Raw genomic sequence first — 26399 nt, 5'->3', positions numbered from 1 at the left:
GCACAATCTGAAGTAAAACTTTTAGAATTCTGTCCCATTTCACTGATAAAATATGAATTCATATTTCACCTTTCGTACACTGAAGGGCACTCACACAGCAATGCTGAGTCTTCAGGCAGAAGCCCCTGATTGGGGGGAAGAGAGATAAAGAAAGTGCTCAAATTAAAAGATAAGCACCTCTAGCAGCGGAATGGTGTTTTTCTCAAGCAGTTATTTTTTGTTTGCTGTAAATTCAAAAAGGTCACCTCACTCAAGATAAACCTGCCATAACTAAAAACTTGGTTTGCACAAACAAATTCAAAAGCTATTTTTATTTGATGCAGTACAAAGATGTTAACCTAATTCATCTTCCTCAAGTTCAATGTATCAAATGTTATTATATGGCAATCAGCTATCTCCTAGAATGTCATCGCTAAATTCCAGAGGGGTGATTCTGCCCTGATGTTCTACACTGTGAGAAGATTACATTGTGATTGCTCGTTCAGACCTTTAATCATTAGAGGAGAGCCACAGTCTATAAGCACTAATTCATTAGAAGAGCTTATCCTTTTCTCATTTAAGATAATGGAGAAAACAATTGCCTGGCACTTAAAGACTAGCTGTATGTGTCCGTGTGTCCGTGTGTGTGTGTGGGTGGGTGCGTGGGTGCGTGCAGAGCAGGCAGAGGTGTCTGTGTCTCCACATCTTCCACATGGGTGCCTGAGTCAGGCTGAAATGGTCACTGCCAAAAAGTGTAATCTCCACTGTTCTCTGTCAGAGTACCCTAAAGGCCCATGTAGACATGGAACAAGAAGGTTACCAACGGAAGCTGTTGGAAAAAGCTGTTACTTGTAAAAGCAAAAACATGTCCCTTAAAAAGAGAGTCCAAAGGGGAGTGTATTAGGAGGTGTGGAGAACGTAGAGACACTACAGCTGGGTTACACTTTATTTCAACTGTCAGTGGTAAGGGATACCTAAACCATACATATACTGTATGTAATTAACAGCTTGTTTCATCTAATGACTGAAAGTGAAACATTTTATTTTGGATTTTCATTTGAGTTCAGTAGGCCCCATGACAGAGGGTTTAATTGAATGCTGGTGTAAAGTGTTTGGAAACAGGTGCAGGAATACACAATAGGGGTTTTTAATACACCCAAAACAAACACGTATACAAAAACACTGGGCTTTATCCAAACAAAAGAGAGAGGGTAAACAACAGGTTTTAAATGGTACGTTACCTCATTAAACCTTCTCAGGACTATAAAACGGCCCCACAAACCGAGTGCTAAGCTTCCGGCAGGGGAGGTGGAGGGGCAGGTTCCGGGTGGAGAGCCAGACCCAGTCCCAGTCGCCTGAGGAGAAAACAGGCGCCTCACGGCACGCTGGAGACGAGTGGGCGTAGCTTTCCAAATCTCCTCAGCAAAACCACTCATTCACCGCAGGAGCCTCGGTCTGGCTCGGATGCCAAGGTGCCAGGGCCGGCTGATACCCCAACACACACTGGAAAGGAGTGAGGTTAGTGGAGGTGTGGCGGAGGGAATTCTGCGCGTATTCCGCCCACGGTAGAAAATCCACCCACTCCCAAGGCCGATCTTGACAGTAACACCGCAGGAACCTGCCCGTTTGCTTGAGGCCGATACCCGGAGATGAGACTGACCGTGACCCGTGACGTGAACTGAGGGCCACGGCACTATGGGATCAGAATAGGCCAAATATTGTCTATATAAACCACTACGCTCCATCCCAGCATGTCCCAAAACACTTCGTTGATGATGGACTGGAAGACTGAAGGAGCATTAGACAGGCCAAAGGGCATTACGAGATTCTCATAATGACCAGTGGTCATGGAAAAAGCAGTCTTCCATTCATCGCCTGCACGAATGCGCACCAAATTGTAGGCGATCCTCAAGTCCAGTTTCGTGAAGTACTGCGCCCCGTGCATTTGTTCGATGATGGTTGGGATGAGAGGTAAAGAATAGCCGAACTTGACGGGGCCTTGTTCAGTGTTCCATAATCAATGCAGGGGCGCAGTCCCCCATCTTTCTTCTTGACAAAAAAGAAGCTTGAGGAGACTGGTGACTTAGAGGGGTGGATAAAACTCTGCTGGAGACTCTCCTGTACATAGGTCTCCATGGTCTCAGTCTCTGCATAGGAGAGGGGATAGACATGTCCTCTTGGTAGGGCTGCTTCAGACAACACGTCAATGGTACAGTCCCAGGGGCGATGGGGAGGCAGGCGTGTAGCCTGGGTCTTTGAGAAAACCTGGTGCAGATCCTGGTACTCCTCTGGTGAATCCACTTTAGGAGCACAGTCCGGACTTTCCGCTGTAGTGGTGTTGACAGACACCATGAGACACCTCCCCTGACACTCCTGCGACCAACCCAAAAGTTATGCATACTCAAACATGTCTATAACCAAGAAAATTATTTGTTCTGAGTGTCATGGTCCAGCAAAGATTTTTAGCCCTTTTCTCCCCAATTTCATGATACCCAATTGGTAGTTACAGTCTTGTCCCATTGTTATGGACTGGGAGAGGTGAAGGTCGAGAGCCATGAGTCTACCAAAACATGAACCTACCAAGCCACACTGCTTCTTAACACACTGCTTACTTAACCCGGAAGCCAGCCGCACCAATGTGTTGGAGGAATCACCGTACATTTGGTGAACAGTTTGCAGGCACCCGGCCCGCCACAAGAAGTTGCTAGAGCATGTTGGGACAAGAACATCCCGGCTGGCCAAACCCCCCCCCCCTAACCCAGATGACGCTGGACCAAATGTGCATCGCCACTTGGGTCTCCTGGGCATGGCCGGCAGTGACACAGCCAGGGATTGAACCCGGAGCTGTAGTGATCCCCCAGGCCTCCAGACCAATAATACACTCCCTTTGAAGGCCCTTTTTAAGGGACATGTTTTAGTGTTACCACAGCTTTTTCCAAGGCTCTACACAGGACATTTTTATGTTAATGGTGGTGTAAGGGTGTACTCTGAAAGAACAGTGGAGATTACACTTGTTGGCAGTGACTGCATTCCAAGACTCAGGCACAAACATTTAGTATTTTGTATTTTGGGTGGACTATCTCTTTAAAACCTCTGCCTGCTCTGCACCCATCCCGGATCCGGGAGCGTAATCATCAACTGACAATAATTAGCTTTAACGCCGGACATAAATATTACTCCAAATATTCATCTTCAATGAAATCACAAGTGAAATATATTGAAACACAGCTTATAGACTTTGTTAATCACCCTTCATCTCAGATTTTGAAATATCTTCTCATGTTACAGCCAAAGCTAGACAAGCACTTGTGTAAGTGTATCGATAGTCTAGCATAACATTATGCCTAGCTAGCAGCAGGCAATCTGGTCACGAAAATCAGAAAAGCAATCAAATTAAAACGTTTACCTTTGATGAGCTTCGGATGTTTTCACTCACAAGACTCCCAGTTAGATAGAAAATGTTTATTTTTTCCAAAAACATTATTTTTGTTGCCAAAATAACTGTTAGTTCTTCACATTTGGCTGAGAATTCGACCGGAAATTGCGGTCACGACAACGGCAAAAAATATTCCAAATGAGCTCCATAATATCGACAGAAACATGGCAAACGTTGTTTGTAATCAATCCTCAAGGTGTTTTTCAAATATCTATTCGATAATATATCAACCGGGTCAGATGGCTTCTTAGTAGGAAAGAGAGAAACAATGGCCGCATTTGTCCCTTATGCACAAAACACTCTGAGAGACTCCAGCTGACCACTGACGCAATGTTGACGTTCAGGTTAATTTGTCAAAATAAAAGCCTGAAACTATGTATTGTGACACTAGACACATTAGGGAAGCCATGGAAAAAGGAATCTGGTTTGACTGCTCAATAGGGACGCATAGGTTTCTAAATAAGTGTCACTTCCTGATTGGATTTTTCTCAGGCTTTCGCTTGCAATATCAGTTCTGTTATACTCACAAACAATATTTTTACAGTTTTGGAAACTTTAGTGTTTTCTATCCTAAGCTGTCAATTATATGCATATTCTAGCATCTTGTCCTGACAAAATAGCCCATTTACTTTGGGAACGTTATTTTTCCAAAAATGAAAATAGTGCCCTCTAGATTCAAGAGGTTAAAATAGGGCTGGTACACAGTCTGTTTGACAAAATGGTTTTCATAGTTCCAAATCAGGTCACCCTACCAACTTCCCTGCTAAAACATACTGTAGGTCTGTCGGCTGCTTTTTCGTTGTCACAGCTTAAAAAGCACTGCATGGTCAATCTGGCGTCTGCATCGGCAGTGCAGGATTTATGGTGACACCACCTCTGCAGAAGTCAGGGCATTCATACTTCTTGTGCTTTTCGGGCAGCGCAGAGCTTTTGAGAAGAGCTGTTGTGAAGGAAGTTGTCAAGGAGGTGAGTTAGTGTTTATACAGGACCTCCCGCCCCAACCATGTCAATGCAGAGCTACAGTATACGGAGTTATACTCATTGTTATAAAATCCTTATTGTTTGAACATTTGGGAGGCGCACGGCGATGCGGTATGGAGCTCACTTTGGCCTCTGCATGACTCCAGAGGCTCCACAATTGCATCACACCCTCCATACGGAGCCTTCGACCACATTACGGATCAAGCATAAAATGGCTTTTAGCTTAAATGCCAATCACCAAACGAGGGGACTAATGGAAGTGTGGACTAAATAGAATTACTTACCTTTTTACAAAAGGCTGTCAAAAGGCTGCATTCTGCAATAGGGACTGGAGTAACAGCAACCTAATTTTGACAACATTGTACATAAAACAGCGTTAACATACTGCTCTTTGTCAGTGTGGTCTGAGAGCAGTGGGGCAGAAACCCGAGGTAGTAGACTGTCATGCCCAAGAATGAGGCTGGATGGAGGGGCACCTGAAGATAATCCTGACACAGGTCGAGCTTCGTGAAGACCGTGGACCCATGAAATTGTACGCTCAGCTCCTGAGCTGTAGGCAAGGGGGATTATCCAGGACAACAGCCTTGTTCACAGCACGGAGATCCACACAGGTCTGGATTCCACCTCACTTTTTGGTTGCGTTGACCAAGTTTGAAATCCAGGGGTCATCTTTCAGTGTGAACCCCAAGCCTGGGAAGAGGTCGAGGCCCAGGAGGTTGGCACCCCGCTTTGCAACGTTAAATGTGAATGATGGCAGATGGGTCCACGGTCTGCCATCATGGGTCCACGGTCTTCACGAAGCTCGACCTGTGTCAGGGTTATCTTCAAGTGCCCCTATAGTGCACTGGAGGGTGCCTGCAATGTCTATCTTGGATCTACCACACCCACATAGGGCAGTGGAGGGCTGTTGGAGTGGTAGGTTCACTGAAAAACTTGTAGTAAGTGGCAAGGTTGAGCAAAGACACCGCAGCGCCAGTTTCCAGTAGCAAATTAAAAACCCACTTTGCCCAGCTGCACAGTGCATGTCTTGAATGACACATGGTTAGTGGAGGCGCTTCGGATTTCAGTGTGTTCATGTTGAGAGCGAGATGAAAATAAAGGCCTGTTCTGGGTGGAGCTAGTGGCTGGGGCAGAATGACACACTTTAGCAAAGTGATTGTATTTTGAACAGTTCTTGCATATTTTCCCATGGGCTGGGCAGTTTGAAGCCCTTGAATTGTGAGAGCTAGCTAGCCCCACAGTTGCCACAGCTACTTCTGTTTGTTTGTCTGTGTGCCTGCTGCATGGGCATGCCGGTGTCTGTGTCCATGCAGCTATCAACATGGGAGGGCGTGCGCAGCGCATGATCGTTGTAGTGCTCCTGCTTGGGCTGAAGCTGTGTGAGAATGGCTGGGGGCCGAGTATTTGCTGCAGAGTGTATGCTGCAGAGCTGTCTGTTAGCATAGTAGAGCATTCCAAAGCCACTTCAACCCCGAGTGCTATTTTAATAGCTCCAAGTTGTAAATGATCCAATTCCAAATGCAGTTTCTCCCTTATCTTTTCACATAACGTCCCCTCTATTAGCTGATCCCTGATGATCTCGTCCCGTAGTTACAAGAGCTAGCCAAACGTAGGAATCTGACTGCAGTGGTCAATGACGGAGCAGTGCTGTCCTCCGCTTGTCGGAGATTATAGAAAAGTCCATAGCTTCAAAGTAAGTGTTAAAACTTTCAAGCCAGTCATTCCACGGGACTGGAGGTTCCCAGGCACTGCTGATGGTGGTATGAGAACATGAGAACACTATCAGATGTAGGATCTTAATTTGAGCCAGTTTACTACAGCATGAAAATAATACTGCACAAACAGGAAATGCTATTTATTATGTGGATTATAATTAATGGACATTTTTGTATGGGTTAATAGAAGTTAGGATCAAATCAAATCTGACGTTTTAAAGTGGAAATTACAAACTTTAGAAGCCTTTTAAAAATTTGAATACACTACATGTTTGCATTTCCTGCCATGCAAGAACATTCTCTGCAGCAAAGGAGTGATCAAATGAAAATCCTGTATCTGTACATGTATTATTTATATCTCTGTGGTAAAGGTACTGTATAAAAGTCTTTAAGTGGAGAGACTCAGTAGAACCAGAGGGACCAGGGAGCAACAGAGATCTGAGGCCCCTGAATGAGTGCATCATCACCAGCCAAACTGTTAGTTAGCGTTAGCGATAATGAGCCCCAGTGAATGATGAACCAGGCGACCTGATGATGTTGTTGTGGATGATGCTGCTCTGTTGCTATGCTGCTCCGCTCTGGCACCTTTCATCATGAGGAACAGGAAATGGAATAAGACTTCAGAGAAAACAGATTGACAAGGCTGTCACTAACTTAACCGTGTTGTGTTTTAATGATGTCGATACTGTTCGTCTGCGTTAATGGTTTGTGTCATTCGTGTGTGTGTGTGTGTGTGTGTGTGTGTGTGTGTCCAGGCTCTTTTCAACACTATACAGTGTGATGGGTGAGCCATGTGGCGCTAAACAGTGTTTGATGTGTGTAAACTCTTGTTATTGTTGGCACAGTGAATAAGCAGGAAAAACAAACAGCCATCGGTAGCTTTGTTTCTGTATTTCATGTGATGTGTGCCGCTTTCCCCAAACCCTTTGCTATATCTGTCTGAACCTCAACTGACCTGGTGCTGGCTGGATTAGCACCCTATCAGGAAGCTCCCACCGCCACAGATTAGGATTGAGTCAATGCTCTGACCCATCCTTATACTGCTAATTGGTTAAGCACCCAATCCAGAACCAGGTCAACTGTTACACCCAAACTGTTCTGAGTACACTGTGCCCAAGAAGGCCATCCTATTGGAGCCTGCTGAAGGTCAAACGGTCACTCGGTCACTGAGTTAGTGAGGCTAGAACTTACATTGTTGTATCTGCCAAGAGGAATGCAAGAAGGGCCTCAGTGTACTGCAAATAATGAGTGAGTTGTGCATTTTTCATATTTCATGGTGTCAGATTGAATGGATATGGATTGGATAAACATATTGATAGATTTGGTCTCACCTCATGAGAGGACGTGTGTGTATGTACTGTATGTGTGAGTACTAGGGGTTGGAACAGATTTTTGGAGGAACTATACTGTTCCGGAACAGAGTCGTTATTTTAAAAGTATGGGAACCGGATAATAATGTAATTCAGGTTTCAGGTAAGTACAGACTGTGTTGAAGTAACAATGTTAATTGAAACAACAGGGGCAGGCAAACGAAGTTCAAGGCAGGCAGGGGTCGATAATCCAGAGTAGCGGCAAAGGTACAGGACGGCAGGTGTGCTGCAGAGTCAGGACAGGCAAGGGTCAAAACCAGGAGGACAAGAAAAAGAGAGACTGGGGAAAAACAGGAGTTGAGAAAACGCTGGTTGACTTGAACAAACAAGACGAACTGGCACAGACAGACAGACAACACATGTACAAATACCCAGGGGATAATGAGGAAGATGGGCAACACCTGGAGGGGGGTGGAGACAAGTACAAGGACAGATGAAACAGATCCGGGCGTGACACTTTTACGTTCAAGGCATTTTTTTAACTACAAAAAGTTAAGACGTGTTTTTAATTCTCTTCACACAAACACACACACACACACACAAGATTGTTAGCTAGCTAGCTAACTCTGGTAATGTTAAGCCAACTCTCGGAAGATAAAAGACATTCAAAGTTCCTTCATAGAAGCCGCTCCTCTGTGGGTATAAATCTGTGGGCCTAATTCAGATAATGCATGTTGTGACAAGATGCCCAGCGCTTCAAACCATGCCTCCGCCTCCACCCTCTCTCACACTCCCCATCCGCAAACATTTTGTCGCATCTCACACCCTGCACTTGTCTACCGCACACGTAAACAACTATAGGTTGCCCACACCACAGCAAGCTGCTTTATCCGTACTGATTGGTAAAGTCATTTAATGTCGAGCTAATGTAAAAAGCAACAGAAATAAACAATATAAACCATTGCTTATTGGGGTTTGAACCGGTTCAGAACTTTATTTTGCAGGTCGGAACAGTGGAACGAAAAAAATAATGGTTCTGTTCAGAACGAATTGATTGGGAAATAATTTTGGTTCCAACCCCTTGTGAGTACTTGCCTTTGAACGACAGACAGACAGTGAGAGCAAACTGTTCCTTCCACTAAAACGGGAGCATTAAGCAGTACTGTAAATCTAAATGCTATACTCTCATTTCAATATAGAAGCTTGATCATGGACGTACAGACTAAAGACAAGCCCTCTCCTCAAAGCTAAACCGTGATCTGATCCCCCTCAGATATGTTCTGTTCCTCTTTCCCCCAAAAAGAAAAGGAACACAGGAAGAGAGAACAAATGGCGCCTAGTTTCTTTGATCCTGTTGACAGTAATGATGTCTCGAAGAAATCTGTCAATACCTCAGTGTTGCCCTGAAAGTTTCTCAAAGGTTGTGTGTCAGTTCTCCCTGTCACAAAGAGATAATTACAGGAGAGAGAGAGAGAGAGAGATCTGAGATGGGAATCTTCTGGCACACCTCCAAGTTCAAATCAAGAAAGGGCTGATAACTGTGTGACGGTGCAATCAGAACCGTGCTTCACATGGATCTGTCAAGTTCTTGAATCTAGTGAGACATACAGGCTTTTAGTTGCTGGGATATATCTACCTTTTTTATGTGACGTTTGTGGGTCGATCTTACAAAAACCAAGACTCCTATGTTTTACTAAGTAGGAACTTGATCTGTTATAACAAGCTTATATTTGGAAAACAATCAGATGACTGCATTGTCATCGATAACTACATTAGATATCACAGGAATTAATCAGACTAAGATTAATTTACGACAAGAAGATCCCAATGCTTACTTGATTAGAATGATTAGATAAGAGAGGTGAAATGCTGGGCACGTTGCAGCCAATCAGACTCCAGAGAAGCACGATAGGACAGGTCATTTAAATGAAGATTAACCAGAGCATTCAGGACATGAATTAGTTCACAGGTAATTTCATTGATTGTCTTCTTGCAGTCTGCTAGCGGTTTAGTCTTAACAGCCACAGACTGACAGAGAGAGCAAGACACCATATGCTGAGGAGATCTTGGCTTCCTAACACATTCCTTTACTTCTCATTTGCGTTGAGAATTTTCCCCTCAGAGTGAAATTGGAATAAATGCAGAACTAATTAATAGTTCTGATGAAGTGGCTACAGTGTTAACCCGGGGTCACACGCACACACGCCCGCATACACAACACCAAACGCCCGCACGCACCGCACCACACCACTCACACACGTCCATATATGATATGAGAGAGAGAAAATGGTTCCTCAGTGAGAAGGAAATAATTGAGCAGTGCAGGACTAATTGATCATTCTGATGAGATGTGAGCTGTAGTGTGTGCATGCACTCGTGAGTGCGCGTGTGTGTGTGTGTGTGTGTCTGTGTGCGCGCGTGTGTATCCGGAGCTGACCACAGATGGCCTATAAGAATAAATAGCAGGATCAGGGCTGATGAGGGGGATTAATCAGAATGAGAATTTAAGTGGCACTTTAATGGTCAGCTGTGGCCTCATCTGTCAAGTCTGGATGGACAGCTCCTTTAGCCTACAGTATAGGCCTCATCACACAACACAGCTTACAGTATATGACGATGTAACATGGGCCTCAGGCCTGATCGTACAACACTGAACACAGCATATGATTATCACCGTCTCACTTCAACATGGGCCTCAGCAGTGATGTAGCGGGGGGAAAACATTTTGATTTAGTGAAATAGAATTTACTCAGAAACTACATGTATGATAGATTTGCACTTTTGTTTTAGCAGTTACACTCCTGTCCATCCATGATCTCAACTCATGCTCAAGGTTTACCAGCCTATCTCTGTAAGTGTCACGTTCGTCGTAAGAAGTGCACCAAGGTGCAGCGTGCGTAGAGTTCCACATATTTATTAAGGTGAAACTTCAAAGAATACAAAGAATAAACAAACGTGCAGTTCGTAGCGCACATTGGCACTAGACAAAACAATATCCCACAACGCAGGTGGGAAAAGGACCACACTAAGTATGATCCCCAATTAGAGGCAACGATCATCAGCTGCCTCCAATTGGGAACCATACTCACACCAACATAGAAATTAAATACTAGAACACCCCCTAGTCACACCCTGACCTAACACCATAGAGAACCCTGAGGGCTCTCTATGGTCAGAGCATGACAGTAAGATAGGGTGTACATTCTTAACTGGTCATAAAAGATACGCATATACAGCTGTAACCTAATACAGCCTCCCTCAAGGAAGCCTGATCAATAGTGTTCCCAATGTTAGTATCTCAATGTCTTCTCCCTCCATCTGTTTGTCTGTCCGTCTGCTGAAAGGTATCATGTGTGAATCAATCATGGCCGCCACACCAGAACTCTGGAGATTCCTCAGGGATCATTCTGCTCCAATCCAACAGGCTGGGCATTGGCACTCCAGAGCCTTCCTGTCACAATATTGATTTAGAAATAATTATAGACTGCTTAGTGATTCCTCACATTTTCTCCTGGAGTTGGACTCGCTCCGTCACCATCTCCACAGTAAACAGGGAAATTAATAATTGACCTCATCTCCCCTTGTTGAAGCTGACACAAATATTTGGGTCTTTATTTTGCCTCCTTTAAAGATGAGCATTTATTTATTTATTTCCTTTGAGCATGAACCCTGCTATACGTGACCGTATGCGTGTTTCGCTCGCTCTCTCTTTAAATCTCACCCCTCTTTTCTCCTCCAATTACAGATTCAGTAAACACACTGCCTGAGAGCTGTCAGTCAAGCGTGGAGGCATTTTATCATTTCCATGCCTGAACATTGATTTATGTCCATTTAGACTACAGTATATGAAGCGCATAGCTAAAAATTAGGCAAGGAGCCTGGTGACATTATTCTACTATTCTGAAAATAACTACTCGATGCTTTAATGCAGGGAAACTTCCGTTTCCACCAGCATGTTAAATGTGCAACCAGAGGGAAGAAAAACTTTACTCCACACACAGAGAAGCATACAAAGCTCTCCCTCAACTTCTATTTGGCAAATCTGACCATAATTCTATCCTTCTCATTCCTGCTTACAAGCAAAAATTAAAGCAGGAAGCACCAGTGACTCGGTCAACAAAAAAAGTGGTCAGATGAAGCAGCTGCTAAGCTACAGGACTGTTTTGCTAGAACAGACTGGAAAATGTTCCAGGATTCTTCCAATGTTATTGAGGAATACACCACATCAGTCACTGGGTTCATTAATAACTGCATCAATGATGTCGTCCCCACAGTGACTGTAGGTACATGCCCCAACCAGAAGCTATGGATTACAGGCAACATCTGCACTGAGCTAAAGGGTAGAGCTGCCGCTTTCAAGGAGCGGCATGCCCTCTGACGAACCATCAAACAGGCAAAGCGTCAATACAGTACTAAGATCGAATCGTAATACGCCGATTCCGACGCTCGTTGGATGTGGCAGGGCTTGTAAACTATTACAGACTACAAAGGGAAGCAGAGCCGAGAGATGCCCAGTGACACAAGCCTACCAGACGAGCTAAATTACTTCTATGCTCGCTTTGAGGCAAGTAACACTGAAAAATGCATGAGAGCGTCAGCTGTTCTGGACGACTGTGTGATCACGCTCTCCGCAGCCGATGTGAGTAAGACCTTTAAACAGGTCAACATTCACAAGGCCGCAGGGCCAGACGGATTACCAGAATTTATACTCCGAGCATGCGCTGACCAACTGGCAAGTGTCTTCACTGACATGTTCAACCTCTCCCTGTCACAGTCTGTAATTCCAACATGTTTCAAGCAGACCGTTATGGTCACTGTGCCCAAGAACACTAAGGTAACCTGCCTAAATGACTACCGACCCGTAGCACTCACATCTGTAGCCATGAAGTGCTTTGAAAGGCTGGTCATGGCTCACATCAACACCATTATCCCAGAAACCCTAGATCCACTCCAATTTGCATACCGCACCAACAGATCCACTGATGAGGCAATCTCTATTGCACTCCACACTGCCCTTTCACACCTGGACAAAAGGAACACCTATGTGAGAATGCTATTCATTGACTACAGCGCAGCGTTCAACACCATAGTGCCCTCAAATCTCATCACTAAGCTAAGGACCCTGGAACTAAACACCTCCCTCTGCAACTGGATCCTGGACTTCCTGGACTTCCTGACCCAGGTGGTAAGAGTAAGTAACAACACAGCCAGGCTGATCCTCAACACGGAGGTCCCTCAGGGGTGCGTGCTCAGTCCCCTCCTGTACTCCCAGTTCACTCATGACTGCACGGGCAAGCACGATTCCAACACCATCATTATGTTTGCCGATGACACAACAGTGGTAGGCCTGATCACCGACAACGATGAGACAGTCTATAGGGAGGAGGTCAGAGACCTGGCCATGTGGTGCCAAGACAACAACCTCTTCCGCAACGTGATCAAGACAAAGGACATGATTGTGGACTACAGGAAAAGAAGGACTGAGCACGCACCCATTGTCATTGACAGGGTTTTAGTGGAGCAGGTTGAGAGCTTCAAGTTCCTTGGCGTCCACATCACCAACAAACTAACATGGTCGTGAAGAGTACACAACAAAATCTATTCCCCCTCAAGACACTGAAAAGATTTGGTGTGGGTTCACAGATCCTCAAAAGGTTCTACAGCTGCACCATCAAGAGCATCCTGACTGTTTGCATCACTGCCTGGTATGGCAACTGCTCGGCCGCCGACAGCAAGGCACTACAAAGTGTAGTGCGTATGGCCCAGTACATCACTTGGGCCAAGCTTCCTGCCACCCAAGACCTCTATACCAGGCTGTGTCAGAGGAAGGCCCTGAATATTGTCAAAGACTCCAGCCATCCTAGTCATAGACTGGTCTCTCTGCTACCACATGGCAAGTGGTACCGGAACCCCAAATCTAGGTCAAAGAGGGTTCTAAACAGCTTCTACCTCAAGCCATAAGACATCTGAACATCTACCCAGACTATTTGCTTTGCCCCCCCTTCTACACTGCTGCTACTCTGTTATTATCCATGCAGTCACTTTAATAACTCTACCTACATGTACATACTACCTCAATTACCTCGACTAACTGGTGCCCCCGCACATTGACTCTGTATCGGTACCCCCCGTATATAGCCTCGCTATTGTTATACTGCTGCTCTATAATTATTTTTTACTTTTATTTATTTTTCTTATTCTTATTTTTTTTTAGGTAGTGATTTATTAAACTACATTGTTGGTTAGGGATTGTAAGTAAGCATTTCACTGTAACGTCTACACCTGTTGTATTCGGCGCATGTGACAAATACAATTTAATTTGATTTGACTTGATTTAGAGCAGAAGACAGTGTAGGTCTTTTCATAGAATATTATTACTACGAAGGCATTTTAAGGATAGGGAGTAGAGACAGATGTACACTCTGGACTAGAATGCCACTGGAAGTGATAAGGTGTCCACAGGAAATTGAAAGAGTCTTCCTATATAGTAGACGTTCTGCGGCCTTCATAGATGTGTCTTTTAATATCCTGTCTCACGCTCTGCTAACTGTATCAGTGTCACTGCCAGACATTTTCCATCATGCTTTAAAGTCAACCGTCTGTGACATTCTTCCATTAATCTCAACCTTCACCTAATCGTCATGATTTGAGCACTCCATTTAGCCTTTGTGTTGGTTTGAAGACCCCACCCTGTCATATTTAAGCAATTATGCCCAGGGGGTGTGGTATATGGCCAATATACCACGGCTAAGTGCTGTTCTTATGCACAGCGCAGTTTTTATTTATTTAACCAGTGCCTGGAGTGCCTGGATACAGCCCTTAGCCGTGGTATACTGGCCATATATCACAAACCCCCGAAGTGCCTTATTGCTATTATAAACTGGTTACCAACATGATTAGAGCATTTAAAATAAATGTTTTGTCATACCTGTGGTATATGGTCTGTTATAAATCGGGGAGTTTGTAACTGGATACTGATTGGCTAAAACAGCATTTAGCTGTGTGTGTGTGAGACCGTATACCATGACTATGACGTTTAGCCCTTTCACCTTTATATCGTTGCGCCTTTTCACCTCGATAAAATGGCTACATCAACAATAGTTTGACATGCCGACGTACAAAATAAGCGTTTAGATTAACTTGAGAGAAACCGAAATGAAACAAACAAAGTGGGCACTTACCTGATTCACTGACTCTGGCACTTGTATGGTTCAGTGAGAAACGGGAATGCTGAAGAACATAGGATAGCAGCTACGCTCGACTCAGACCTGGTTTGAGCCGACATATCAACGACCCCCCCTCAGTTTGGCATGGAGTATACAGAAGGACACCCGAATTCAGAATGAGCAACAATGTGACTGTCAGCATTATTAAAACGTTGAGGGAAAAGTAGCTGAACGGCTACATGTAACTGTTAGCTAGCTAAATCATTCTAACGTAACCTGACAGTATAACCGGTAGCTATGTAGGTCTACCTGTTAGCTAGCTAAATCATTCTAACGTACCCTGACAGTATAACCGGTAGCTATGTAGGTCTACCTGTTAGCTAGCTAAATCATTCTAACGTACCCTGACAGTATAACCGGTAGCTATGTAGGTCTACCTGTTAGCTAGCTAAATCATTCTAACGTACCTTGACAGTATAACCGGTAACTATGTAGGTCTACCTGTTAGCTAGCTAAATCATTCTAACGTACCTTGACAGTATAACCGGTAACTATGTAGGTCTACCTGTTAGCTAGCTAAATCATTCTAACGTACCTTGACAGTATAACTGGTAACTATGTAGGTCTACCTGTTAGCTAACGTTATTGTCTTGTGTTTCAGATACACAAAAGAGCCAATGGGATTGAACACCCTCGCAAAAATGCTGCCAGATATCTGCAAAATAGCTGGCCCCTCGCAGATTTACACAAACCACTGCCATCAAACCACCATGATCCAGGAACTGTCTGATGACAGAGGCATGAGAAATAGAGGTATGATGAATACTGTCTGTCAGAGGACACAGATTTGAAACCTCTCCAAAGTTACTGGAGGACAAATAAGGAAGCGGTGGAGCACTATTCTCTCTGACAACACAGCAGCAGCTCCCCCAGTTAAATAAACGGCATCCATTTCCAGCAGCGTGCTCGGTTTTTGCATTCATTTAATGAAAGCTTGCTAGCTAGCCTGTGGTTGTTGCATAGCAACCAGTCTAGCAACCAGACTTTTGTTCAGACTACTTTTTAAGGCGGAATGTATTTATTATTAATGTATTTATTAAAGCAACATTTCCAGTTTAGATGTGTAGTTCCTTACCTTCCTGTGTTGGCAACCGGTTTATAAAAGCAATAAGGCATCTCGGGGGTTAGTGGTATATGTCCAGTATACGAAGGCTGTATCCAGGCACTCCGCGTTGCGTCGTACATAAGAACAACCCTTAACCGTGGTATGAAGCATGAAAATGGCATACAAAGAACAGCATACAAACAACAAATGGATAGCATACAATCAAAGATTCATTTTAGACTACACAAGCTTGCAAACAATTACAATGGCAAAGTAACAATAATCACAAGAATGGCTTCAGATCAAAGTCTACGTTGAGACCGAAGGGAGCTGTCACGATCGTCGTCCTCCTCGTCTGAGTAGTAGTTGGAAGGATCGGAGGACCAAAATGCAGCGTGGTATGTGCTCATCGTGAATTTAATGAACACTTGAACAAACTATACAAAACAATAAACGAATAACGACCATGAAGCTATAATGAAACCTGTGCTGACACAAGCAACTAACATAGACAATCACCCACAACCCACAATGACAAAACAGGCTACCTAAATATGGCTCCCAATCAGAGACAACGACTAACACCTGCCTCTGATTGAGAACCATATCAGGCCAAACACAGAAACAGACAAACTAGACATCCAACATAGAATGCCCACTCAGATCACACCCTGACCAAACAAAACATAGAAACATACAAAGCAAACTATGGTCAGGGCGTGACAGGAGCAAGGGTCTTTAAGTTAAAGATCCAGGCAGCCTCTCGTTTTTACAATAAATTACCAAGGTCACCCCCTATCCTAGGGAGGGTGACAGGTTCTATGCCAATATAACGCAGAGACGAAATCGAGTGGCCTGCCTCCAAAAAGTGGGCCGCAACTGGGTAAGTCAAGTTTTTGCACCTAATGGTGCTATGATGCTCTGAGATACGTACTTTTAATTCGCGCTTTGTTTTACCCACATCATTTTTACCACAAGGACAAGTTATAAGATAAATAACTGCCTAAGTGGAGGCTAAAGGCTGTATCCAGGCACTCTGCGTTGCGTCGTACATAAGAACAGCCCTTAGCCATCATATATTGGCCATATATAACACCCGCTTGGAACATATTGCTTAAATATACCATGACTGTCAGCCAATCAGCATTCAGGACTCGAACGACCCAGTTTATAATTAAGCAATAAGGCCCGAGGAGGTGTGGTATATGGCCAATATATGACGGCTAAGGGCTGTTCTTAGCTGTGGTATATTGGCCATATTTCACAAACCCCCAAGGTGCCTTATTGCTGTTATAAACTGTTTACCAACGTAATTAGAGTAGTAAAAATAACTGTTTTGTCAATCCCGTGTTATGCGATCTGATATCCCATAGCTGTCAACGAATCAGCATTCAGGGCTTGAACCACCCAGCTTATAATGTCTGATATACCATGGCTTTCAGCCAATCAGCATCCAGGACCCAAATTGGCCAGTTTATAATATGGAATGTTTCATTAGGGAATCAGAATAGATCCCCTTGTGACGCCCTTGAGTACAGAGCATTGGAATAAACATATGGTGATGAATGCATTTCCTACAGCCCCCCTCAGGGTTGTTGAAATGCACCCAGTGCATTTGTCACTGGGCAGTAAATAAGCAGGTGAAGGCTGAGCCGAGCGTGTAGTGAGCCGAGCGTGTAGTGAGCCGAGCGTGAAGTCTGCCGAGCGTGTAGTGAGCCGAGCGTGTAGTGAGCCGAGCGTGTAGTGAGCCGAGCGTGAAGTCTGCCGAGCGTGTAGTGAGCCGAGCGTGAAGTCTGCCGAGCGTGTAGTGAGCCGAGCGTGTAGTGAGCCGAGCGTGTAGTTGGCCGAGCGTGTAGTGAGCCGAGCGTGAAGTCTGCCAAGCGTGTAGTGGGCCGAGCGTGTAGTGAGCCGAGCGTGTAGTGGGCCGAGCGTGAAGTCGGCAGAGCGCGTAGTTAGCAGAGTGTGTAGTGAGCCGAGCGTGAAGTCTGCCAAGCCTGTAGTTAGCCGAGCGTGAAGTCTGCCGAGCGTGTAGTTAGCCGAGTGTGTGGCTTCTCTCTACAGGATCTGGACCAAAGGGACGGAGGGACCAAATACCTATTTCATCAGGGCTGTTTGTGGGTTCACTGTCACTAGTATGGACAAGACTGTGGACCCAGAGATCAGAGCTGTCAAACCAAAGCCTAAGATGTGATTTACTCTATCCTCTTTTTTCATTTTTTAGTACCCTAATGATATTTTTCCAGTGTCTGCCATATTTGAGGTCGTGTTTATTAAAGTTACAGACAACATTTATGGCCCTAACATTTTGATTACTGTAGTAATAAGCTGAATTATTGCACTGTTACTAATCTATAATAATAATAATACCTTTAGTGGCAGCTGTGTGAGGGACAGCAGTTCTGTACTGTAAATAATGACGGGTAAGAGAGGTCATTCCTACACATGCTTTATCTACCAAACACACACACACGCACACACCCAGAGAGAGAGAGAATAATTAGAGTCTGGGAAGCCTGAGGAATGTGTCCAGGCAAGCAGAAAAAATCCACAGCTGGTTTGGCAATGACTGCAGCAATTTTCTCCTCCATGTACAATCAGAAGTTTGTATATTTCCTTGTTTAGTGGGGAGACAAGACAACATGCTGCAGCTATTTATTTACACGTCATTCCAGTCGGGGCTCGTTGGAGCGTGGCTGGGAAAAGTGCAGATGAAGCGTTACTGAACATAACCAACATACTGCTAGATCTCAGTTCTTCCCAGTTTCTGTCCATAGCAAAGCCACAAACAAAATTGAATCCATGTTTTCTAATGATAGAAAAAAACGTAGAGAAATGCTGGGAGGGTGTGGTTACTTCTAGAATAGCTACTGACTGAGCCACTGTAATATTGAGCATCAATCAGTCCGTTTTCATATCCTCATCATCTTCATCATTAGGTCAATGCCTCTCTGTCTCTCCAGCAGCCTCCACCCTGTTTCAAGACCACACCTCCACATACTGTACACATGGAAATGGGTGGAACGGGTCGCATGACAGAAAACCATTCTCTTTGCAAACAGTTTAACTAATTGGACAATTATTTGCCTTTCCTGTGTGTGTGACGGGGGAAATACAACCCTGCTTTCACTCTAAAATAAAACAGTTACAACAATCGTATTTATATACAGGCTTGGCCAAGACACATCAGTTCATGTCAGTTCAATATCATTTGCTGTGTGGGTTTTCCAAAGCATTGTGGAGTATGCTGTCAGAGCATATGGCAATGATAAAAACAGAATAAGTCTATTCAATAACATTGTGTTAGTATTTTGTTGTCTGGTTTGCTTGACCAAACAAATGAAATAACCTCTGTAGGAGTCTCCTTCGGAGGTCCTTTAGATCACTCCCTATAGCAGCAACTATAATGTTTATTGATGTTTTCGTTCTTTGCCCTTGCCCTGTAACCCCATCTCTGTTAAGCACAGCCCTAGTTGTGACCCCTGACCCCGGAATATATACGCAGTAGAAAGTACTACTTATTACTCAGGGTCTAACCACACCTGGCTAATTCCCCTCCTGGCTAACCAGCTAACCCTACATATTGACTTAACCCTTCATGGGCTGCCTGTGTTAATCACAGGCCAGACGGCCACTGAGGTGGCCTTCGTCCGTCTCCATAGAGACGAGCTGGCGGCGGTTTGCAAGGAACCTGTACTTAAGGACCATTCATCACTCAGACAGGTACTAATGGCCTGGTCCTCCCTGTCCCTGTGCTGCAGCATGGGGCTCTGCTGTGGAGTTATGGGTCCCCTTACATTCAACCTTACTGCTCCGTAGACAGCGGCCTGGCTTAGCCTAGCAATAGCTGATTGATTATGATGCATTTTCCATTATTATGTTTAATGCAGTGATTATGGGCCCTGGGCCCTGGGTGAGAGGCAGGTCCTCTAGCAGAGGGTGCACTTACAAAGAAGGGGAATATATGTAGACTGGTGTAGTTATGTACACTGTATGTACAGTAGACTGGTGTAGTGATGTACACTGTATGTAGACTGGTGTGGTGATGTACACTGTATGTACAGTAGACTGCTGTAGTGATCAGCGATAAGTGACTAGACACATTGGTGTGCTTACGAGACTACACAACTGACATTCTGGGCACTGGGTGAGTGGCAGGTGGTCTAACAGAGAGAGTTTTGTACACAGCCTGGGGTGGTGTTGTCCTCCAGCTCACTATTTTATACTTAGTGTTAGTGACTGTCATGTTAATGTCAAGACCAGGACATGGCTCACAGAAGTGTCTTGGAAACCTGTACCTTGTCCTTGATCACTTGTTTAATCTTCCCTTTCTTACATTCAAATAAAACAAAAATAAAAATACATTTTATTTGTCACATGCGCTGATGTACTGGGCCGTACGCACTACCCTCTATAGTGCCAGAGACCAAACAGTTCAGTTGCCAGTTCAGCTGTAAAACCTTTTGAGGATCTGAGGACCAATGCCAAATCCTGAGGGGGAATAGGTTTTGTCATGCCCTCTTCACGACTGTCTTGGTGTGCTTGGGCTGTTGTCCTTGCATCGCACGGTCAGGTCTCTGACCTCCTTCCTATAGGCTGTCTCGTCGTTGTCGGTGATCAGACCTACCACTGTTGTGTCATCAGCAAACTTAATGATGGTGTTGGAGTCATGCCTGGCCGTGCAGTCATGAGTGAACAGGGAGTACAGAAGGGGACTGATCACCCACCCCTGAGGGGCCCCCATGTTGAGGGTCAGAGTGGCGGATGTGTTGCTACCTACCCTTACCACCTGGGGGCGGCCCGTCAGGAATTCCAGGTAACAGTTGCAGAAGGAGGTGTTTAGTTTGATGGTTTGTCAGAGGGTATAGCGGGATTTCTTATAAGCGTCCAGGTTAGAGTCCTGCTCCTTGAAAGTGGCAGCTCTACCCTTTAGCTCAGTGTCGATGTTGTGAGGGAAAGCTTTGTACGTGTCTCTGTGTGTGGAGTAAAGGTTGTCCAGAATTGTTTTCCCTCCGGTTGCATATTTAACGTGCTGAAAGAAATGACGTAAAACTGATTTCAGTTTCCCTGCATTAAAGTCCCCGGTCACTAGCAGCGCCACCTCTAGATGAGCGTTTTCCTGTTTGCTCATGGCGGTATACAGCTCATTGAGTGCAGTTTTAGTGCCATCATCGGTTTGTGGTGGTATGTAGACAGCTACGAAAAATACAAATGAAAACACTAGTTAGATAGTGTGGTCTGTAGCTTATCATGACATACTCTACCTCAGGTGAGCAAAACCTCAAGACTTTCTTAGATATCGTGCACCAGTTGTTGTTTGCATGTATGCATAGGCCCCCGCCCCGTGTCTTACCAGAGGCTGCTGTTCTATCATGCCGATAGAGTATATGTTCTTAATGTCATTGTTCAGCCATGACTCTGTGAAAAATAAGATATTACAGTTTTTAATGTCAAATTGGTAGGGTATATGCGCTTTCAGTTTGTCCCATTTATTTTCCAACGAGTGAACATTAGCTATCAGGACTAAAAACCAAGGCAGATTGGCCACACGTTGACGTTTCCTCACAAGGCACCCTGATCTTTTTCCGCAAAATCTCCATTTCCTTCTCCAGCGAATGACGAGGAGCAGGGCCTGGTTGGGTGTCTGTAGTATATTCCTCCCGTCCGACTCATTGAAGAAAAACTCTTTGTCTAATCTGAGGTGAGTAATCGCAGTTCTGATGTCCAGAAGCTCTTTCCGGTCATAAGAGACTGTAGCAGCAACATTATGTACAAAACAAGTTACGAACAATGCGAAAAAATGAACAAAATCGCATGGTTGTTTAAGAGCCGATAAGACCCTTTCGAGGTAGTTGAGGTTATTGAGGTAATATGTACAGAACCAGTCAAAAGTTTGGACACACCGGTTCATTTCAGGTATTTTCTTTATTTTTACTATGTTCTACATTATAGAATCAAAACATGAAATAACACATATGGAATCATGTAGTAACCAAAAAAGTGCTAAACAATATTTGAGATTTGCAATGTAGCCACCCTTTCCTTTTTAATGGGTTTTGAGCCAATCAGTTGTGTTGTGTTGTGACAAGGTAGGGTTGGTATGCAGAAGATAGCCCTACTTGGCAAAAGACCAAGTCAATATTATGGCAAGAACAGGTCAAATAAGCAAAGAGAAAAGACAGTACATCATTACTTTAAAACATGAAGGTCAGTCAATCCAGAAATTTCAAGAACTTGGAAAGTTTCGTCAAGTGCAGTTGCAAAAACTATCAAGCACTAAGATGAGGACCACCACAACAGGAAAGGAAGACCCAGAGTTGCCTGTACTGCAAAGAATAAGTTAATTAGAGTTACCAGCCTCAGAAATCGGCAATTAAAACCTCTTAAAGATTAGCCCCTTTTTTTCAATTTTCACCTAAAATGAAATACCCTAATCGAACTACCTGTAGCTCAGGCCCTGAAGCAAGGATATGCATATTCTTGGTACTATTTGAAAGGAAATACTTTGGGGTTTATGGACATGTGAAAGGAATGTAGTAGAATATAACACAATAGATTTGGTAAAAGATCATTCAAAGAAAAAAGCAACCATTCTTTTGTATTTTTTTGTAACATCAAATTTGAAACGCAAGAGAAAGGCCATCATGTATTATTCCAGCCCAGGTGTAATTTAGATGTTAGCCACTAGATGGCATCAGTGTATGTGCAAAGTAGTTTTAGACTGATCCAATGAACCATTGCATTTATGTTAACAATTTTGTATCAAGACTGCCCAAATGTGCCTAATTTGTTTATTAATACATTTTCATGTTCAAAATGTTGCACTCTCCTCAAGCAATAGCATGGTATAGCATGGTATAGCACTGTAATAGCTACTGTAAATTGGACAGTGCAGTTAGATTAACAATAATCTAAGCTTTCTGCCAATATCAGATATGTCTATGTCCTGGGAAATGTTCTTGTTACTTACTACCTCATGCTAATCGCATTAGCCTACGTTAGCTCAACCATTCCTGTGGAGGGGACACTGATCCTGAAGAAGTTTTAACTGCACCTTAGATTGCAGCCCAAATTAATGCTTCACAGAGTTCAAGTAACGAACACATCCCAACATTAACTGTTCAGAGGAGACTGCATGAATCAGGCCTTCAATTGCTGAAAAGAAACCACTACTAAAGAACACCAATAATAAGAAGAGACTTGCTTGGGTCAAGAAACACAAGCAATGGACATTAGACCGGTGGAAATCTGTCCTTTGCTCTGTTAAGTCCAAATTTTAGATTTTTCTGGTCCAACCGCCATGTCTTTGTGAGATGCAGAGTAGGTGAATGGATGATATCCGCATGTGTGGTTCCCACCGTGAAGCATGCAGGAGGAGGTGTGATGGTGTGGGGGTGCTTTGCTGGTGACACCGTCTGTGATTTACACTCAAACAGCATGGCTACCACAGCATTCTGCAGCCATACGCCATCCAATCTGGTTTGCGCTTAGTGGGTCTGTCATTTGTTTTCCATAGGACAATGACCCAACACACCTCTAGGCTGTGTAAGGGCTATTTGACCAAGAAGGAGAGTGCTGCATCAGATGACCTTGCCTCCAAAATCACCCAACCTCAACCCACTTGAGATGTTTTGGGATGGGTTGGACTGCAGGGTGAAGGAAAAGCAGCCAACAAAAGTGCTCAGTATATGTGGGATCTCCTTTCAAGACTGTTGGAAAAGCATTCCAGGTAACTACCTCAGGTTGAGAGAATGCCAAGAGTGTGCAAAGCTGTCAAGGCAAAGGGTGGCTACTTTGAAGAATCTCAAATCTAAAATATATTTTGATATGTTTAACACTTTTTCAGTTACATGATTCCATATGTGTTATTTCATAGTTTTGATGTCTTCACTATTGTTCTACAGTGTAGAAAATAGTTTTAAAAAATAAAGAAAATCCCTTGAATGAGTAGGTGTGTCCAAACTTTTGACTGGTACTGCAAATGTTGGTAGGGGTAGAAGTGACTAGATCAGGATAGATAATAAAAAAGAGTAGCAGCAGCGTATGTGGAGTGTAAAAGTGTGTGTATATGTGTGTGAGTGTATGATGTCAATATGCATGAGTTTGTGTTTTGTGTGTGAGAGCGTATGTAGTGTGTGTATGTGTGTTTGAGTGTCAGTGTAAGTATGTGTGAGTGTGTGGGTAGAGTCAGTAGCCATTTCCCAATACTAGCGTACTACACACAATGTATTCATCATCGTATACTATTTTAGTACATACCGCTTGGTATAAAGTATGCAGTATGGTACATCACAAAGCAGTAGCAGCTCCTGATTGGATGAGTAGGTGGTGTGAGGCTGAGAGCAGGTGGATTCTTCCAAAATCAACAGACATGCATCGCATTAACCAGCCTGATAAAACAAATTTTCCAATTGGATTAATTTCTCTAACCACTGAATAGAGCTACTCAGGCTGGTTAAAGACAGACTATCACATTGGACCTATACCGTACCCATATAGCCCATCTATCCTATTTAAAAGGGCTGAAGACAGAAACAGATCATTTGGTTACATTTTAACACATACCAAAGTGCTGCAACATACAGTATATACATTAAATCAAATTATCACGTTTCAGGTGTGACCCAGATGCAGACAGTGTTGAAGAAACTAAAGTTTAATTCTAATATAGCGGCAGGCAAGCGACAGGTCAAAGGCAGGCAGGGGTCAGTAATCCAGTAAGGTGGGGTAAGGTACAGAACGGCAGGCAGGCTCAGGGTCAGGGCAGGCAGGGGTCAGTAATCCAGTAAGGTGAGGTAAGGTACAGAACGGCAGGCAGGCTCAGGGTCAGGGCAGGCAGGCAGGGGTCAGTAATCCAGTAAGGTGGGGTAAGGTACAGAATGGCAGGCAGGGTCAGGGTAGGCAGGCAGGGGTCAGTAATCCAGTAAGGTGGGGTAAGGTACAGAACGGCAGGCAGGCTCAGGGTCAGGGCAGACGGGGGTCAGTAATCCAGTAAGGTGGGGTAAGGTACAGAACGGCAGGCAGGCTCAGGGTCAGGGCAGGCGGGGGTCAGGACAGGCAGAACCGGGAAGGACTAGAAAACAGGAGCAAGAAACAGGCAGGAGGAGGGAAACAAACACTGGTAGGTTTCACAAACAAAACAAACTGGCAACAGACAAACAGAGAACACAGGTATAAATACACAGGGGATAATGGGGAAGATGGGCGACACCTGGATGGGGGTGGAGACAAGCACAAAGACAGGTGAAACAGATCAGGGTGTGACACAATCAGGGTGTGACACAAATAGCCTAGTAAACACATCAAAACATTCCAAATGTTCAAATCAAAAAGCTATTGCACAAAAAAACGTGGAGAGCTGAGTGCATCGCAAATTCAGAACCTCTGAACAGCAACATAATAAACTAAAGCACTGATCATTGGGAATGAGATCTAAAAGGCTGATAAGGCTTTATCCTATGAATGAAATAATGAAAAAGGTAGCCTAGTCTACAAAACTAAAACAATCTATTTGTTCAAATCAAAAGGCCGGATTAACATGACATTAATAACGCAGGTACACCCTGAGTCCTCGGTGCCGACACATTCACAAATCAAAAGATGGTTTACTATTTAGTTTAAAAGCTCTGACAAAGGCCAAAACAACAAGAAACACTTTTCAATTAGAAAACAGAAAACAGAAAACAGAAATCCATTCTTATTTTCAAAGATGTAGACTATGATGCAATACTCGGGATTGTTTGACAGATAACAAAAATGTAAAACATTTCAATACCACCGCAGAAGCTTTGCTGTTCGGCATGTTCACAATGAATTAGCCTCGTTTTGTTGTTTGGATACTTTAGCAGATCTAGGGCCTATCACTCCCAGGCCACATTTTCCAATGCATTGTGGGAAAATGTGCATTGAATTCTACTCGATGAAGAGCCAAAATGAGTATAACATCCTGGCATTTAAATCATACACGAATTTCAAAAATTCACAAACTATAACATTTTATGTTGTCATGCGCGATTGCGTTGTTTTGCCTAATTAGTTTAAGTTCAGTAGCACATCCCCACATCGGATTATCAGCTGTTGTCAAAGCTGAAATGAGTATGACATCTGGGCATTTAAAGTATACTCGATTTCCAAAATGTCACAAATCATAAAACTTAATTTTTTGGGGGCCTATTATTTAGGATGCAATATGAGTATTTGCACACGACCAGTGTAAGAGAGTCAGTGCAAAAAATACTCACAGAGGCCATTAAACCCCTACAACTCATCCAGAACGCCGCAGCCCGTCTGGTGTTCAACCTTCCCAAGTTCTCTCACGTCACCCCGCTCCTCCGCTCTCTCCACTGGCTTCCAGTTGAAGCTCGCATCCGCTACAAGACCATGGTGCTTGCCTACGGAACTGTGAGGGGAACGGCACCTCAGTACCTCCAGGCTCTGATCAGGCCCTACACCCAAACAAGGGCACTGCGTTCATCCACCTCTGGCCTGCTCGCCTCCCTACCACTGAGGAAGTACAGTTCCCACTCAGCCCAGTCAAAACTGTTCGCTGCTCTGGCCCCCCAATGGTGGAACAAACTCCCTCACGACGCCAGGACAGCGGAGTCAATCACCACCTTCCGGAGACACCTGAAACCCCACCTCTTTAAGGAATACCTAGGATAGGATAAAGTAATCCTTCTCACCCCCCCCCCCCTTAAAAGACCTAGATGC

Source organism: Oncorhynchus nerka, linkage group LG13 (genome assembly GCF_034236695.1).
Source record: "Oncorhynchus nerka isolate Pitt River linkage group LG13, Oner_Uvic_2.0, whole genome shotgun sequence".
NCBI classification, from domain to species: Eukaryota; Metazoa; Chordata; class Actinopteri; order Salmoniformes; family Salmonidae; genus Oncorhynchus; species Oncorhynchus nerka.
The sequence above is the reverse complement of the archived record's forward strand: the minus strand, read 5'-3'. Positions refer to the sequence as shown.